Genomic DNA, 16855 nt, shown 5'->3' with positions numbered 1-16855 from the left:
AGAAGCAGAAGGGTCACTGTATCTGAAGAGGGAACATTTGTGTGAGTATTGTGGGCAGGGGGCTACACTAAAGAGCACAGGACTAGGGGCTGTGAAATAAAAGGGGTACAGAGGAGCAGCTTTTAATCCAATACCTTGATAGTAAGTGCAGAGAAACCTAGTTTCCATGTTCTGCCACTTAAAGGGCAACATATGGGGGTGCTGTATCTAGTAGTATATACTGAATTTAAATATATATACTCCGCAGAAGTGATGGGCAAATTTATTCTCCAGGAACGAATTCATGGCGAATTTCCGCATTTTGCTGCCTGTGAATAAATTTGCAAAACTGGCACAAAAAAAAATATGCTGCCAACAATTTAACCGGCATTGAAATTGTCGCCAGCGTCGATCTTATGATAAAAACTTTTACTTTGTAGGTAGAAGCTTTCCATTTCCTATATACAATTCTTACCTAAAAGCAAGGTGGATCAGATCATGGATGTGATTAGCTGCAACTGGGCATTGCTGGGAATCTGGAGAATAGCCTACATTTTTCCAATTTTGCATGAAGTTATTAGGAAGGTTATAAAAATAAATAAAAATAAACAGAATTTTGTAAGACAGTGACTGATTAAAAAATTGTAGCAACATTTACAAGCTTACATAGGCATACACAGAGCCTAAGATACCAAAGAAAACAATATTTGACTTGTTTTGCAAAAATGACCACTCAAAATAGTAGAAAATGATGGCTTTTCAGACTAGGAAGAACGTGGAAACATGACTGATGTCCCAATCATAGGCAGATGAAAATGTCAAAGTTTCAAATTATTCACCCTTCATTAAAACTTTACATTTTACCAAATAACAGTTTTGCCTTTTAAATCAGCTTTTAAATCATGTTTCTTGCAACTGGCATTGGTATATCTGCAGGAGGAATAAATGAGAACAATACGATAGCATCAATAGACTCCTTTGACTTACAGAGAGGCTCTCGCCTATTACTGTCAATTGTACTAATGAGCTTGTGCAGCAAGTCAGAGTTAACCTTCAGAATTGTAATTGCCCTTTTCTTCTAGTTATTTTAATCGCTGTGCATATTAGAAAGCAAATGGAACAAATGTATGCATACTATTAGACCAATGTTTTAAGAAAGAATAATATGTCAAAGTTGTAGGGATCAACTTCTTTTAACCTCGTGATCCAAGAAACGACAAGTTAGAAAAATTGCAAAGTATCAAAGTTAAAACTCAGATCAAACTCACTCATTATGACTGTAAACCCTGATTTCTTAAAACTGATTCATTATCTCTGGGGCAAGTATATTTTCTTTATCTCAGATACCATATCAAGGATCATTTTCAAATGTACTCACAAGTGGAACAAATGAAGAGTGCATGTCGACCCAATGACGTACTTGCATTTAGACACACTCCTGCACTTCCACATGGTTGCCGATGTTTCCATCCGGATTCTCCTGAAGAAAGGTGCGCAACTCCTATTGTGATGCGGAATTCTGAAACTACGGTCACTCTGGAACTGAGTTCCTACAGATGGTCGTTGTACAAATTTATTGTACAAGATATGTCATATAAATTTCTGTTATGATGCTTGGCAGTATGGAGACCACGGTATATTGTTTTATCTGCAGAGAAAAAAAGTAAGCATTTAGGGATGTTTACTGACGAGCAATAAAGAAGGAAAAATGTGTTTGTTGAAAACATACAGATAGCAATGAACGAATCTGTCCCACTTCACCAGAAAATTTGCAAAACAGCTGGAAAATTTGTCAAGCAAAGATAATTCGCAAAACGAATGAATTCTATGGCATTTTTATACAGCAGCTATTTTTCACAGCAAATATTTTTTTTGCACAGAGAACATTGGAGTCTATTGGAGGTCTTTTTTCGTGGCAACTTTTCAAAACAAAATACAATAGGCGTTTTGTTGCTGCTTTTTTTTCAGTGGTTCGGTTTAAATATTCACCAATGGCAAAATGTGAATTTCACTACAAATCCATTACTACATACAGTCATTTAAGAAATGGAGATCTGAGGTGGGAAAATTGCTATAGTCCAAAATACACATGCAGTGAGCAGAGGATTCTTTTTTTTTTTTTACTTAACAGTGTTGCTACAATTATAGTTGCTATGTAGAAAAGGGATTGAGACATCTCTGCTCCTTTTCTCTACTATGACCATAATGGAATCGGATCATCTGAATATCACACATCGATTTCACATTCACAGTACATAAATAAAGGCACATTTGGTACAGTGTGATAATTACTATACTCACTCACTGACTATACTTTGACAGCAATGTAGTCTGTATATTGACTGCCCCAAATATTAAACTGCCTGTTTTTCTTTGGAATGCTTTAACTGTTGCTTTATCGTTTTTCATTAAACAGTTATTTTGCGTTAATAAGAATAGACTTTTGAAGGATTGTATCAATTAAAATTAGTACAAAAAAAATCACAGGGCTATGTGCAAAATTCAAATGGAAATTGCCATTTGTTTCACCCATGATACCACATTTTTATACAGTATGATAGCAGGCATTGGCTGTAGTATAATAGTAGTAGTAGTGATGTAGTGCAAGTACAGATGCAGCCACTTTGGTTTGTGTGTTTGACACAGAATAACTAAACACAGATATCCCACTTTTCCCATTTAACACAGAAAATTGCGTCACAGCATCCCATCTAATTAAAGCATTCATCATTGTGAACAATGGTGCTTTGGAATGCTAATGAATAGTGATTGGCGAATTTTGGGCCATTTCACTTGCCGAAAAATTTGTTAATTTCCCATGGACTCATTTTAGCAGACTTCAGGTATGGAGATCCAAATTACAGTAAAAGCCCTTATCCGGAAAACTCCAGGTCCAAAGAATTTTGGATAACAGAGCCTATAACTGTGTGTGTGTATATATATATATATATATATATATAATAAACAAAAGAGAGACAGCACTCCAGGGACTTTCCGTGAAAAAATGTAGAAATTTAATACGACGTTTCGGCTCCTAAACTCGAGCCGTCATCAGGAAGTGCAACCCTTCACCCCACAGTCACATTTAACCTCAAATTGGCGCCAAAACACAACATGTGACGTCATAATACACCGACAAAGCTGTTAACCTCTTCAGTGCCATCATTAATAAACATCGTGTGCCATGTGAGAAACTTTACACAGTGAGTATCATAGTGCCCATTATTAACGTGGCGGCGCTTGTATAATAGTGTTAAGTCGTTGTCAAAAATTAGTAAGAGAGTGTCCAAAGTGCTGTGCAAGCTGCCCGCCGTTTTCGTGCCATCTATGATGGACTTCCTACCTAGACACGGCACGGAAACAAGGTACTGTGTACTGGAACGCCATCGATCATATCGCCCTTAGCAGTGGACGGAACAACCATATGGGTTGTTAATAATATATAAACGACCACGCAGTCTGAGAGACAGGCTTGTTAAATCAGATTTGGGCACAGCGAAAGTGAGTCCTCAGAGACTCTTGGCTCCACTTAGGAATGGCATGTACCCGTGTGGTAGATGCACACAGTGTTCTAGTGTGATACGCACCAATGCCTTTTCGCATCCTTATACAGGAAGGAAGTTTGACATACAGGGTCACTTCACTTGTGATTCGGAGTATGTCGTGTATATGTTGAAGTGTCCATGTGGGCTGGCTTATATTGGTGAGACCATACAACCGATCCGTGATAGGATCAGCCAACATAAATCTATTATACGCAAAGAGATGGTGAAATTACCAGTTCCACTTCACTTCCAGTGTGCACGACATACTGCAGCGAGCCTGAGATTTTTGGTGATAGAGTCTGTTGCCCCCCCACGTCGGGGGGGGCAACAGACTCTTGTTACTCCAAAGAAGGGAGAAATTTTGGATACATGCATTACAGACATTGCATCCTAGAGGTCTCAATAGGGAATACGACTTGTATGCATTTATGTAAATATGAATTTTGTGAATATGGGGTGGACAATGGGACTTTGTATGTTAGCACACAGGGAGATATTGTTATTCTTTTCTGACCCTATCATGATTGACTTAATAATGTTATATGATATAAAATGTTGAGATGTCTATAGTGCTCAATATGTACTATTGCCTATACTAGCGAATTGTAGTTAAGTACAGCGAGGGTTAAATCCTGTGAGACTTGAATTCACCTGTTGAGTGTGTTAATTAGTAACCTTTAAAAAGGAAATGATGACATGATGTTATGTGATGCTTGACAAAGAAGCAGGAGCTTCGAAACGTTGCAGCAATTTTTTGCAGATAAAGGACTTTTTTACTTGCAATTGGAGTCTGGACTTTTTTGTTGGAATATATGTTTTGTCCATTATTTGGACTAAGTCGCGGACTGGGATACCGCTCCACATCGGTTTGTACGGATATATATATATATATATATATATATTTGTGTGTATTGTTTTTTTCCCTTGTATGTTTAAACCATTACAGCAATAACAATGCTGCCTACAATTTCTGTACCCTAGTCCTTTTGTTTAGATTTATTTTTCCTCACTTTATTCCATCCTTCGGTAAGACTTTTGCAAGCTGCAGCACTAGATATTTCGGAAACCAAGATTAAAAAAGTAATGATTCCCCCTCTCCCTTGTACCATAAATTACTAAAGAAAAGGCTACTAGATCTGACCTCCCCTGGCACTTATCTGCCAGAACAGCACTAAAATAAACAGATCCCCAGGTGCTTTAAAATTAGCTATATATCCAAAATTGGTCATAATAATGTTAAGTTCTGTCAGCAGTAGTGTGGCATCATCAACAAATAATCAAGAAATTTCATTTTCTATTATTTTAGAAAAGGAATGACAGTAGTGTGGCATCCTCAACAGATGTTCAATAAATCTAAAAAAAAGGGATGACTGTATTTGAAATAAAGCTAGAGACTTCTGACTCGTGGCTTTCTACTCCTGATTAGTGAATACAAACAGAACTTGATTAATTAAAAAAACATGAACATGAGAGCTTCAAAGCTGGTTATCAGATACAGAGCATCCATGTATAACTACTATTACTATCACTACTAGGGGTAAATTTATCAAAGAGTGAAATTCCGCAGCTCTCCATTCATTTCTATGGGATTTTGAAAGGCGTATTTATCAATGGGTGAAAGTGAAATTTCACCCTTTGATAAATACGCCTTTAAAAACCCATAGAAATGAATGGGAAGTGGTGGAATTTCACTCTAGTGGCGGAACTTCACTATTAACTTCACTCTTTGATAAATATACCCCCTAGACCAGTGATCCCCAACCAGTAGCTCGTGAGCAACATGTTGCTCTCCAACCCCTTGGATGTTGCTCCCAGTGGCCTCAAAGCAGGAGCTTATTTTTAAATTCCAGGCTTGGAGGCAAGTTTTGGTTATATAAAAACCAGGTGTACTGCCAAACAGAGCCTCAATGTAGGTTGACAATCCACATCGGGGCTACCAAATGTCCAATTACAGCACTTATTTGACACCCCAAGAACATTTTTGATGCTTGTGTTGCTCCCCAACTCCTTTTACTTCCGAATGTTGCTCACGGGTTCAAAAGGTTGGGGATCCCTGCCCTAGACTGTGGAGAAATCAATAATACTACTATGGTACGCTATAAAGCTTTAATAGCAAAGATCAATCCTCTGGTTTGGAAGCCTGTTACCCATAAAGATGTGTATTCCCCTGGTATACACATGATCTGTCCAACAAAAAGAAGAAACGTACCCACATATGATGAAAAAAACAATTATAGACAACACAGAAACGCACTGGCAACCCATATTTTTTTATTTGGTTAACAGACTGCTTACCTTGAAACTGCTGTTATGTCATGTGGTGTCTTTTTTATCCAATTACTAAACTAAATAAATCTGTGGTTATTTTCAAATTTAAATCACACAGAGATGACAAAGGGGACACCACAACACTTAGGGGCAGATTTATCAGGGGTCGAATTTCGAAGTGTAAAAAACCTCGAAATTCGACCATCGAATGGCATTACTTCGATATCGAAGTTGAAGTTTTTTTTTATCGAATTTGGCCATATTCGGTCAAAGTAAAATTGTGCGATGAAATCCATTCAGATCGAATGATTTGAGCGATTTAATCAATCGATCGAACAATTTTACTTCGACTTCTAAAAACTTAGCCAAATGTTTGCTATAGGTTCTAGGAGGTCCCCATAGGCATAGCGATTCGACTGGTTTAAGGTGGCGAAGTGTTGAAGTCGAACTTTTTTAAAAAGAGACAGTACTTCGATTTTCAAAGTCAAACTTTTTACTTTGCATCGAAGTCGATTTTAGGCCTATTCGATAGTCGAAGTACCCAAAAATTTGTTCGAAATTAGAAGTTTTTAAATTCAAAAATTCACTTCGACCCTTAGTAAATGTGCCCCTTAATATACAAAAAAGTACCTACCTTCCAAACTTTGCCATTATATATTATTAAAGGTTAATTAACCCATTCTGGGTACTCACTCTAATATCAAATCCAGAATTGCAAGCCCATAGAAATTTCTCATCAGATCCTTCTGTTATTATTAAAGGAGTTTCATATTGGTTCTGGATAGAAAATTGTATTGCTCAGAAAGCTATGTAGTATAGAGAGACTATGGGGCAGATTTATCAAATTGAATACTACGAAATTTGCAAATTGCATCGTACGATCTTATTCTGATCGTAGTACTCCGATCGTACTTCGAATATGATTCGAACAACTTTATCGTACGATCGCAATACAAAATAACATAGAAATATGCTCTGGAAGGTCCCCATAGGCTAACATAGCACTTCGGCAGGTTTCAGTTGGCGAAGTATTGAAGTCGAAGTTTTTTTAAGAGACAGTACTTCGATTATCGAATGGTCGAATAGTCGAACGATTTTACTTTGAATCGAAGGTCGAAGTCATAGTAGCCTATTCGATGGTCAAAGTATCCAAAAATTACTTTGAATTTACAAATTATGCTCGCAGATATGCCTGGCTACAAGGTGTGCTATAGCACATAGATGGAAAGAGGGCGTCCCGACATTTGTGGAAATTAAAAGGAGAATATGGTGGGTGTCCTCGATGGAAAGACTTACTGCATTGGTCCATCAAAAGCTAGACTTATTTACTGCAATCTGGGCCCCTTGGCTCACATGGTGTGACACTCACAATTTACCGAATCCTGCGAACACAGACACTGGAGCCGCATGTTTTTGAAAAATGTCTTGTTTTATTTTCAGAATAGTTTGATATACCACTCAGGTGGGTTTTTGTACTGTATTTCAACGGCGAGAGTTCCCACTTTCCCCCCCCCTCTGTACCCCCCTTCCTCCTGTATTTCCTTCTTATTTCATATAATGTTTCTTTTTCTTCTTCTTTGTTATTTCTTACTGTTATGAAAACAGCAGACTGAAATGTACATGCAAAATCTACTCCGATACTGTGATATTGTCGGCATTACAAAAGTATAACACTGCATGTTACCTACATATGGAAGTTATCTTTGTCTGCTCAATAAATAAAAAGTTGAAAAAAAAAAAAAAATTACTTTGAATTTCGAATTTTTTAACTTTAACTAAAATTCCCTCGATTTCACTTCGACCATTGATAAATCTGCCCCTATATGTTAGTGTTAAAAAGGGATAAAGCCACATCAATTTACCCCAGGGTGGCTTTATTTCAACACTTGGTTCTCTATTGTATTGCATTTTATAATTTTTGGATAGCAGGTTTTGAATCTAAGCACGTGCTTATATGCAATATTCCAGTGACTTGTCTCAAATAATGTCTTATTTATCTTCTGAGTATTTAAAAGCCAAGAGTGGAATATGGAAGGCGTAAGCTTCCTAAAATGAAACTTTATTAACCACACAGACAAACAAAAACAAGAACAATACAGAACAACTTTACTTAGAAGCTTACTCTTTAAATGAAGGGTCCCTAACTTTTTTTTACCTATGAGCCACATTCAAATGTAAAAATAGTTGGGGAGCAACACAAGCATGAAAAAAGTCCATGGGATACCAAATAAGTACTGTGATTGCCCATTTGGTAGCCCCTATGTGGACTGGCAGCCTACAGGAGGCTCTGTTTGGCACTATACCTGTTTTCAGTCAATGGTTGTGGATCACTGCGGTAAACTAACAATATATGTTTACACCAGCCCCCTTACAAGTTTCTGCTGGTAATAATGGATGATAATGTCTGTGCACTATGATTCCTTATGATGCAAGCACTTAAAATTTTACAAAGTAATAGACCAGTCTTGCTAAAGTTTCCAGAATTATTTCTACAAATGCTGTTCACAATACCCAGACTTATGCCCCAATATTTATCTAATAATGAATCCTTGCTATTTAATTTGATATACATCAATTAAAATTCACTCATGGGGTTATCACATTTTTTTCCCACCGTTGTTGGCAAATTTGATAGCTGGATCCCTTTCCTATTCTATATGATTACCTTATGTAGTTAATTTGGGCTGAAAAACAACTGTCTATCAAGTTCTTACACATTTATTTTTGCTTTTTATAAACCCTGTTAGTGCCTGCCATCAATTGGCAAATTCTAGATGCACACCATGTTTAGTCATGGTAAATCAAATGCTTAGACATTTTTAAAGCTGCCCAACAGGCAAGGCTATGTCTTTCTCTTTTGATCCCATATCACCTATTTAACTGGAAAAAAATGCCAAAGTTGACAATTGTGGTGATTATCCTTTGAACATGTAATCCACAGATGCTTTAGTATGTGAAACAGATTTATTAAAACAGATTTATTAAATAGACTTCAAAAGAAATATTATGTTTCCACCTGTATTTATGTGTTCATCCCCAAGTCCTACAATATCATGGTCCCAGTAGTAGTTTGTCCTAGCTATCACAAATCTCTAGATTAATAATAAGAACATTTTGGTACCCTCAAAGAGTCAACAAAGATACATTAGGCAAATAGCCTACTTTTTCCAGCACTTACAACCTACAGCCCATTGTGCAGATTATACAGACCAACTGAAGTGTAAAAAAGTACTTGGATTGCAATCTTAAATGTGAACAAAATCTTTATAACTTTGGTCCTCTGAAGAAACCTCCCACCCACACAACACCCAACTTAGAAAGCCTTAAAGGGGTTCACCTTTGAGTTAACTTACAGTATGATGTAAAGAGTAGTGATGGGTGAATTTATTCGCCAGGCGCGAATTTGCGCGATTCGTCGCCAGCGAATAAATTCGCGAAACACCCGCGAAAATTCGCGGCAAAAATTCGCCGGTGTCAAAAAAAAATTTCGGAAAAAATGGACGCCGGCTCCAAAAACGGGCGCCGGCGCCAAAAACGGGCGATTTCGCAAATTTTTCGCCGTTTCGCGAATTTCGCACGAAATTCGCGAATTTTCCGGCGAACCGAAACGGCGCAAATTCGCCCATTACTAGTAAGGAGTGATATTTTGGCAACTGATTTTAATCTTTTATTATTTGAGTTTTTTGAGTTATTTAGCTTTTTATTCAGTAGCTCTCCAGATTGCCATTTCAGTAATCTGGTCGCTAGGATCGAAATTATTTTAGCAGCCATGCACTGATTTCAATAAGAGACTGGAATATGAATAGTCAGGGCCTGATTGGAAAGATGAGTAACATAAAACACCAAGAACAATATATTTGCTGCTTTTCAGAGCATTTGTTTGTTATACCTGTATAATACACAAAAGCCATGAATATCTTGTAAATTATATCCTTATAAACGGTGAGTAGTGATGTCATCAGTTATAAACGGTGAGTAGTGATGTAATTTCTGTCACATGACTCACTAAAATTTGTGTATTATAATTAATAAAGTACCCCCAGTTGTAAAATATGAGGATATTATAAGTTACCTCGGAGTTCCATGACCTGTATAAAAACACTCGGCCTTATAATATCCTTATATTTTACAAGAGGGGGTACTTTATTCACTATATATGGCGTGTCCTCCATTTGGAAGTAGGCAAATAAATAGAACTATAAACAATAAGACCAATTGTAAATTTGCTTAGAATTGGTCATTCTATAACATACTAAAAGTTAATTAAATGTGAACCAAACCCTTTAAGATCTGTTACCAGGAGAACCTTACTAAATCAGACAAGGCTCATCTAGGTGGTTTACCTGGGGGTAATGTCCAGTGGGAACAGCAGGGCCAAACAGTATAAGCAAACATCTTTCAATGCCTCTCTGCTCAGTGCTAAGGATTGGCAAACTGCCTCATAATTGCTAAATCATATATACTGTATGTATGGGACATACACAAGCTAGTTATATGCAAGCATTTTTAAATAAATGTTCCCATTAGTTTAATATCTATGCATAATCTCTGTAAACTTTGTGGGCTTTTCTTTTTACTATAAGGCATTTAAATGTTTCAAGTAAGACAAATTGCTGGTCCCAGCGTATAAGTTCAAAAATTGTATCGCTGTGAATTCCTAGGAGTCTGTGTCACTCTCCCAAAAGGTATAAGATACTGTAAAATTTTGGAATATACAGCTTCAAAGCAGTATTTTCAAACTGCATGTGTTTTTTTATTAGCAGTGCAACACACTACATGTTTCACTTGAAAAAGGGTTTCACCCGAAACATGTAGTGTGTTGCACTGCTAATAAAAAACACATGCAGTTTGAAAATACTGCTTTGAAGCTGTTTATGCCAACATTTTACAGCATTTAAATGTTTGAAATCTTTAATGGTTTAAAACAACCATTCTAATCATAATTAGTATCAGTTTATAACATAATAAACAATTAGTTATGCAGGTCTAAAATGAATAAGAAAAATCTTCAGGTTTTCAAAAATGCGTATTCAGTTTTTATACCAGTCATAACGAAATAAACAAATTAACTGAGTTCCAGGAAAATATTCTACATACTCAGATGAAAAGATTTTTCTTTCCTTTTAAGTACACCTAAACAGTAACCGAGACGTAATTGTGTTGCACGGCACATACTTTATAAGAGGTTTGGAATGGGAGTGCATGTTGTATGTTTGGCAGCTGTCAGGGAGACAGACTAGTTACGACAAAGTTACCATGACAATGCTTGAATTCTTATATTTAAATTTTCATAGTTGCTTGGCGCTTGTCAACAAGTCATTGATATCTTTTGGCTTATGTCAATACGAAACTAAATAAGTAAATTATTTTAAGTGGTGTCATCATTTGATCAAATAGACTGCATTATAGAATTGCTTTAAAATAAACTATAGTACCATACTTGGGAATATATATAATATATGATATATATAATAATTGTATATATAATATATAATATATATAATATATTGACATGAGGGTACTCCTGCTTTCTTAGTAGGGCACTGTGGCATGCAACTCATTCTCTGCACAGATTAGTGGAGGTAAAGAATACTTAAGTAGAATTATAACAGTTAAACAAACTTCCCAAAGAAATATTGGGCACCAGTGGTTCTTAAAAAGAAAAGTTAAGATCATTTGGGGGTGGCAAGTTGTTACACACTCTATGATTCTAGTCACTTAACTGCTGCCCCTGGTTGGCATCCCAATTCTTTAGAAACATATTATCCCAGGGTACTCATTGCTGAACATCATCGGCATCACATCACTGACATTTTCTTTGATCCTCCCAAGTGTCCCTAGTGAGGTGCATGAACAGTACAGAAGTCTGAAAATAAGTTCTGTGCTGCACTTAGCTCACCCAAGCCACACAGGGAACAGGTCCGGATTTGAGGACAGGCCACAAAGGTCTGGGCCTAGGGTGGCAAAGAGATGGCTTCGGCATGTTGCCTACAGGTTGCAACTGAACCTACCTGCCCAGTCCCCAGTGCTATGCAAGCCTGGGGGGTGTATTGTGAGTGGGTTGGGGTATGCAGAGGGTGTGCCATTGGGTCGGGGTGTGCAGGGGATGTGCGTGCAGGTCAGGGCTGCAGATGGGGTGTGTGAGTGGGTCAAGGTTGGGGTTGTGCAAGCTGATTGTGGGTGTGGGGGGAGCAGCCTAGGGACACACCATTTATAAATCTGGCCCTGATGGGGAAAGCCTAGAAGACTGATGGGGAAAGCCTAGAACCCCATAAAAGAGAAAAGGTGAATTTGTGATGGTGAAACGCTGTTGAACTTTATACCTATGAGTTTATGTTGAAAAAAGGCTTGGGAAAATAAATCAGTGTTTGCCTGAAGAAGTGGTGTTCCTGTCTTTTTGCTCCTTATCTGCTTATCTGCTAAATTACCCCAAAAACTGTGTGTACAGGCAGCCAGCTTGTCACAAACCAAGTGTTACATTTGGAGATTATTATAGCCCTGGCCATTATGTCTGTCCAAGAAACATGTAAGGCTTTCAGGGAATCAGCCATCATAATATTTCCAGAAAGGACTTTCAAGAGCGTCAAAGCAATTAACTTGTAGTGAAAAATCATTTGAACAGAAATGCATGCAGTCTAAAAAAAAAAAAATCTAAAAATTAAAGCCTCATTCATCTTTCCCTTTCTCCATAATGTCCATTAAAATATTTTAAGAAAGTGATAATGTCCGCTTGAAAGAACCTGATCCTAGTCTATCCTGGTAATTCAATAAAACAATATTCTTTACTTGAGTTTAGAATGCACCAAGGATCTATAAAGAGACAAAGTTATGCTTTTCTACCTCGAGTCAATGCTTTTATTCATACAGGAGAGAGTACTTTATTAGCTTTACTAGCAAATATAATTCGATTTAAAATTCATGAAATGATTAAAAAAAAACATTTAAATAATACAATGTAATTAACAATATCCATGATATAAAAATCAAAAAAAATATATTAATTCCTTTTTTTGTGAACCAAATGTGATAAATACAAAATATTAAGTTTAATATTTTTTAAATAAAATGGAGATTGCGTTCATCCTTGGGCATAACATAATTTAAAAATTCAGTATTATACATCAGCAATTAGATAGCATTGTAGACAATCACAGTCTCTCAGGAATGGCAATTACCTGAGAATATTCTTTCAATAAGGTTCAGTAAAGTACAGTATTCTATTTTTGTGTGTAGGCTCAGAAAGAATTGAACTTTTACTTTGGTGACTTTTAAAAGAATAAGAGATTATTATGACAAATCTTGAAAAGAGCATTGCAATAGCCAGACAAGACCTACAAATATAGACGTTACCTGTGCATAGGTTAAAAGTTCTCTTTTTGTCATCAATTCTGTTCTTTGCAGAAAAAGAGATTGAAAACATTGATTCTCTTCCCGGTGATTGATGTATGGATGGATGGCCTTGATCAGTCAGCTAAAAGTCATATACCACGGAATCTCATGTGATACAGTACATGCCTAATTTAGTTAATTATTGTTTTTTGCGGCCACAAAGTACTAGTTTGAAATTAATTAGTAAGACGGATATGCGCTGGGCACCAGCCCAGCATTAGGAGAGAGATTCATCAATTTTTAAGATTGTGTTTTTTAAAACAAATTGTGTTCAAGTGGAGCATCTCTTTTTCCACAATCTGATTGATGATCGCTAGCATGTGTAAGAAAAAACTTAAATGGGTTCATCGTGATCACTTACGTTGTTGGGAAAAAAATCATCACAAAAGAAAATCACTTTCTTTTCAACAAAGCTGTAAAATCTTCTTTTTTTTTGTATTCTATGGGGGGAATTTAATATGCTTCATTATCGCAAAAAACAATTGCAAAATATTAGGGATGTCGCGGACTGTTCGCCCGCGAACTAATTCGGGCGAACATCGACTATTCGCGTTCGACGAATGTTCGCGAACGTCGCGCGACGTTCGCCAATTTGGGTTCGCCTTAGCTGGCGCTTATTTTTGCCCTCTCACCCCAGACCAGCAGATACATGGCAGCCAATCAGGAAGCTCTCCCTCCTGGACCACCCCCACACCCCCTGGATCACTCCCCTTCCATATATAAACTGAAGCCCTGCAGCATTTTTTCATTCTGCCTGTGTGTGCTTGGAAGAGCTAGTGTAGGGAGAGAGCTGTTAGTGATTTGAGGGACAGTTGATAGTAACTTTGCTGGCTAGTAATCTACTTGATACTGCTCTGTATTGTAGGGACAGAACTCTGCAGGGATTTGAGGGACATTTTAGGTTAGGTAGCTTTGCTGGCTAGTAATCTACCTTCTACTGCAGTGCTCTGTATGTAGCTGCTGTGGGCAGCTGTCCTGCTGCTGATCTCTCATCTGCATCTGTTCTTCAAACAACTGCCACCTAGCTGTGTGATCTTTTTCACATTCTGTCTAAATATCAATAATAATACCGTCTCCAGAAACACCACCTGAGTGACGTTTTCCAAGCAGCAATAATATATTCCGTATCCACTGCTGTAGTGTATACGTTGCCCTTGCAGGCATTGTTTGCCCAGTCTTTAACCAAGTGCCACCTAGCTGTGTGAGCTTTTTCACATTCCGTGTCCAGAAACATCACCTGAGTGACGTAGTGTGATTTCTGCCCTTTACAGCACAAAACGCAGCGCTGTGTCAACAATGGATTTTTCAGATACATTTTTGCCCTTGATCCCCCTCTGGCATGCCACTGTCCAGGTCGTTGCACCCTTTAAACAACTTTAAAATCATTTTTCTGGCCAGAAATGTCTTTTCTAGCTTTTAAAATTCGCCTTCCCATTGAAGTCTATGGGGTTCGCGACGTTCTCGAACTATTCGCATGTTTTGTCGCAAGTTCGCGAATATGTTCGCGAACATTTTTTCCGCCGTTCGCTACATCCCTACAAAATATTAGCGACCATGTTTGCGCCGTTTTTGTCTCATTAAGACCTTAATGACTTCCTCGCATAGTTTGTGACCAAACTACTTTTGCAAACTTTCGCAGTGTATGTAATAAAATTTCGCAATCGCAAACCGTATTTTGTGACAAAATATTTAACAAAACTCCAGAGCAGGTGTTTAAGGTTCACAATGCCCAATTAGATTCCATGTTATCCAAATAATCCACATTTTTTAAAACAGTTTTTTCTACTACTTTTTCTCTGTAGTAGTAAAACAGTACAGGCATGGTACCTGTTATCCAGAGTGCTCAGGTTTTCTGTATAATTCATTATTTTTATTTCCATAACTTAAGTCTACTTAGAAATTATCTAAACATTAAATAAACCCAATAGGGTTGTTTTGCCTCCAATAAGGATTAAATATATTATAGTTGCGATCAAGTACTGTTTTATTACTACAGCGGAAAAGGGAAAACGTTTTAAAAATTTTAATTATTTTAGTAAAATGGAGTCTATGGGAGATGGCCTTCCCATAATGTGGAGCTTAATGGATAATGAGTTCTGGATAACAGATCCCATACTTGGATCCCACACCAGTACATGATTCAAACTAAGATATAATTAATTCTTATAGGAGGCAAAACCAGTCTATTGGATTTATTTAATGTATAAATGATTGTCTAGTAGACTTAAGGGGCAGATTTATCATGGGTCGAATTTCGAGGGTTATAAACCCTCAAATTCGACCCTCGAAGTAAAATCCTTCGAATTTGAATATCAAATTCAAAGGATTTTAGTGCAAAACGTTCGATCGAATAAAAATCGTTTCATCGAACGATAAAATCCTTAGAATCGTACAATTCGAACAATTTTTATTCGATCACAAAAAACTTAGAAAAGTGCTCTGGAAGGTCCCCATAGGCTAACATTGTACTTTGATAGCTTTAATGTGGCGAAGTATGAAGTTGAAGTTTTTTTTAAAGAGACAGTACTTCGATTATCGAATGGTCGAATAGTCAAACGATTTTTACTTCGAATCGTTCGAATCATTTGATCGAATTCAACCAATTCGATGGTCGAAGTACCCAAAAAAATACTTCCAAATCTGAATATTTTTGCATTCAAACTATTCACTCGAGCTTAGTAAATCTGCCCCTTAAAGTATGATGATCCAAATTATGAACAGATTATACAGAAAACCCCAGATCCTGAGCATTCTGGATAACAGGGCCCATACCTGTACCAGGAAAAATATATGGTATTTGATTGGATTCTGCAATATACTGAAAAACAGTGTAAAAAACAGTGTAAAACTTTTTAAGCGTCTTTTCTTATAACTTCAGCCGGAAGCAATGTAGAATTATGTGATGTGCATAATTGGGCAAATCTGTCCTGTTTCGCTTTGCCAAAAAATTTGCGAAACACAGTGAAGTCAATGGACGTCAAAATTATTTTAACGCACAACAATTTTTTTTGTCACAGAATTTTTTGTCTGCAAATTTTTGCCATCGCGTAAACATTCACGGCCGGCGAAACAGGAACATTTGCCGAGAATCCATGCTTGGCAAATAAATTCGCCCATCACTATCATACACACCATGCAATATTTTACACAGCTTTAACAGTTTTTCAGTGAATTTCATTTTACAGAGCATAATAAATGTGCCACTAAGTCTCTATAAACATGGCTTCTGTTGAAGTGCCTGTCTATTGCCATAAATTGCATTAAGCCTCTCTAACCCTACCAATAACGCACCCCGTGTATTTTTAAATTAATTTAATAAAGGTTGATCCAATAAGTATAATTATGCGGAAAAAAAACCTCTACCTCCCATTTAACAGTACAGATTTTGCCAGGATAAAACATATTTTTTTTGACCAGTTAGTTAAATTCCAGGTCAGAGGATCAAATTCACAGAGAAAGGAAGGGAGAATTTTAATAGAAAGAATTATTAAATACCCATTAAGCAGTCATGGGAAATACCATTTAGCACAGTAGGAATTTGCTGTATTAAATAGTAAACAAGCTTGTACAGGTATGGGATTCGCTAACCAGAAAAGACTGTTTCCTATAGACTCCATTTATCATTTTTTAAAAATGATTTCATTTTACTCAATAATAATAAACCAGTAGCTTGT

General features: G+C 36.9%; 1 long non-coding RNA gene across 3 annotated transcripts in view; it reads right to left on the bottom strand.

Moving 5' to 3' along the window:
- Positions 1-16855, bottom strand: part of LOC108701479 — a 112517-nt gene that overhangs the window by 44028 nt on the left and 51634 nt on the right. For all 3 annotated transcript variants that reach the window (XR_001933186.2, XR_001933185.2, XR_005964102.1), the window contains one exon: positions 1358-1627. This is a non-coding gene — a long non-coding RNA (uncharacterized LOC108701479). The remainder of the gene's footprint in view (positions 1-1357; positions 1628-16855) is intronic.

The sequence above is a fragment of the Xenopus laevis genome, chromosome 9_10L, assembly GCF_017654675.1.
Source record: "Xenopus laevis strain J_2021 chromosome 9_10L, Xenopus_laevis_v10.1, whole genome shotgun sequence".
In the NCBI taxonomy this organism is placed as follows: domain Eukaryota; kingdom Metazoa; phylum Chordata; class Amphibia; order Anura; family Pipidae; genus Xenopus; species Xenopus laevis.
This window is presented reverse-complemented; position numbering and strand designations above follow the sequence as displayed.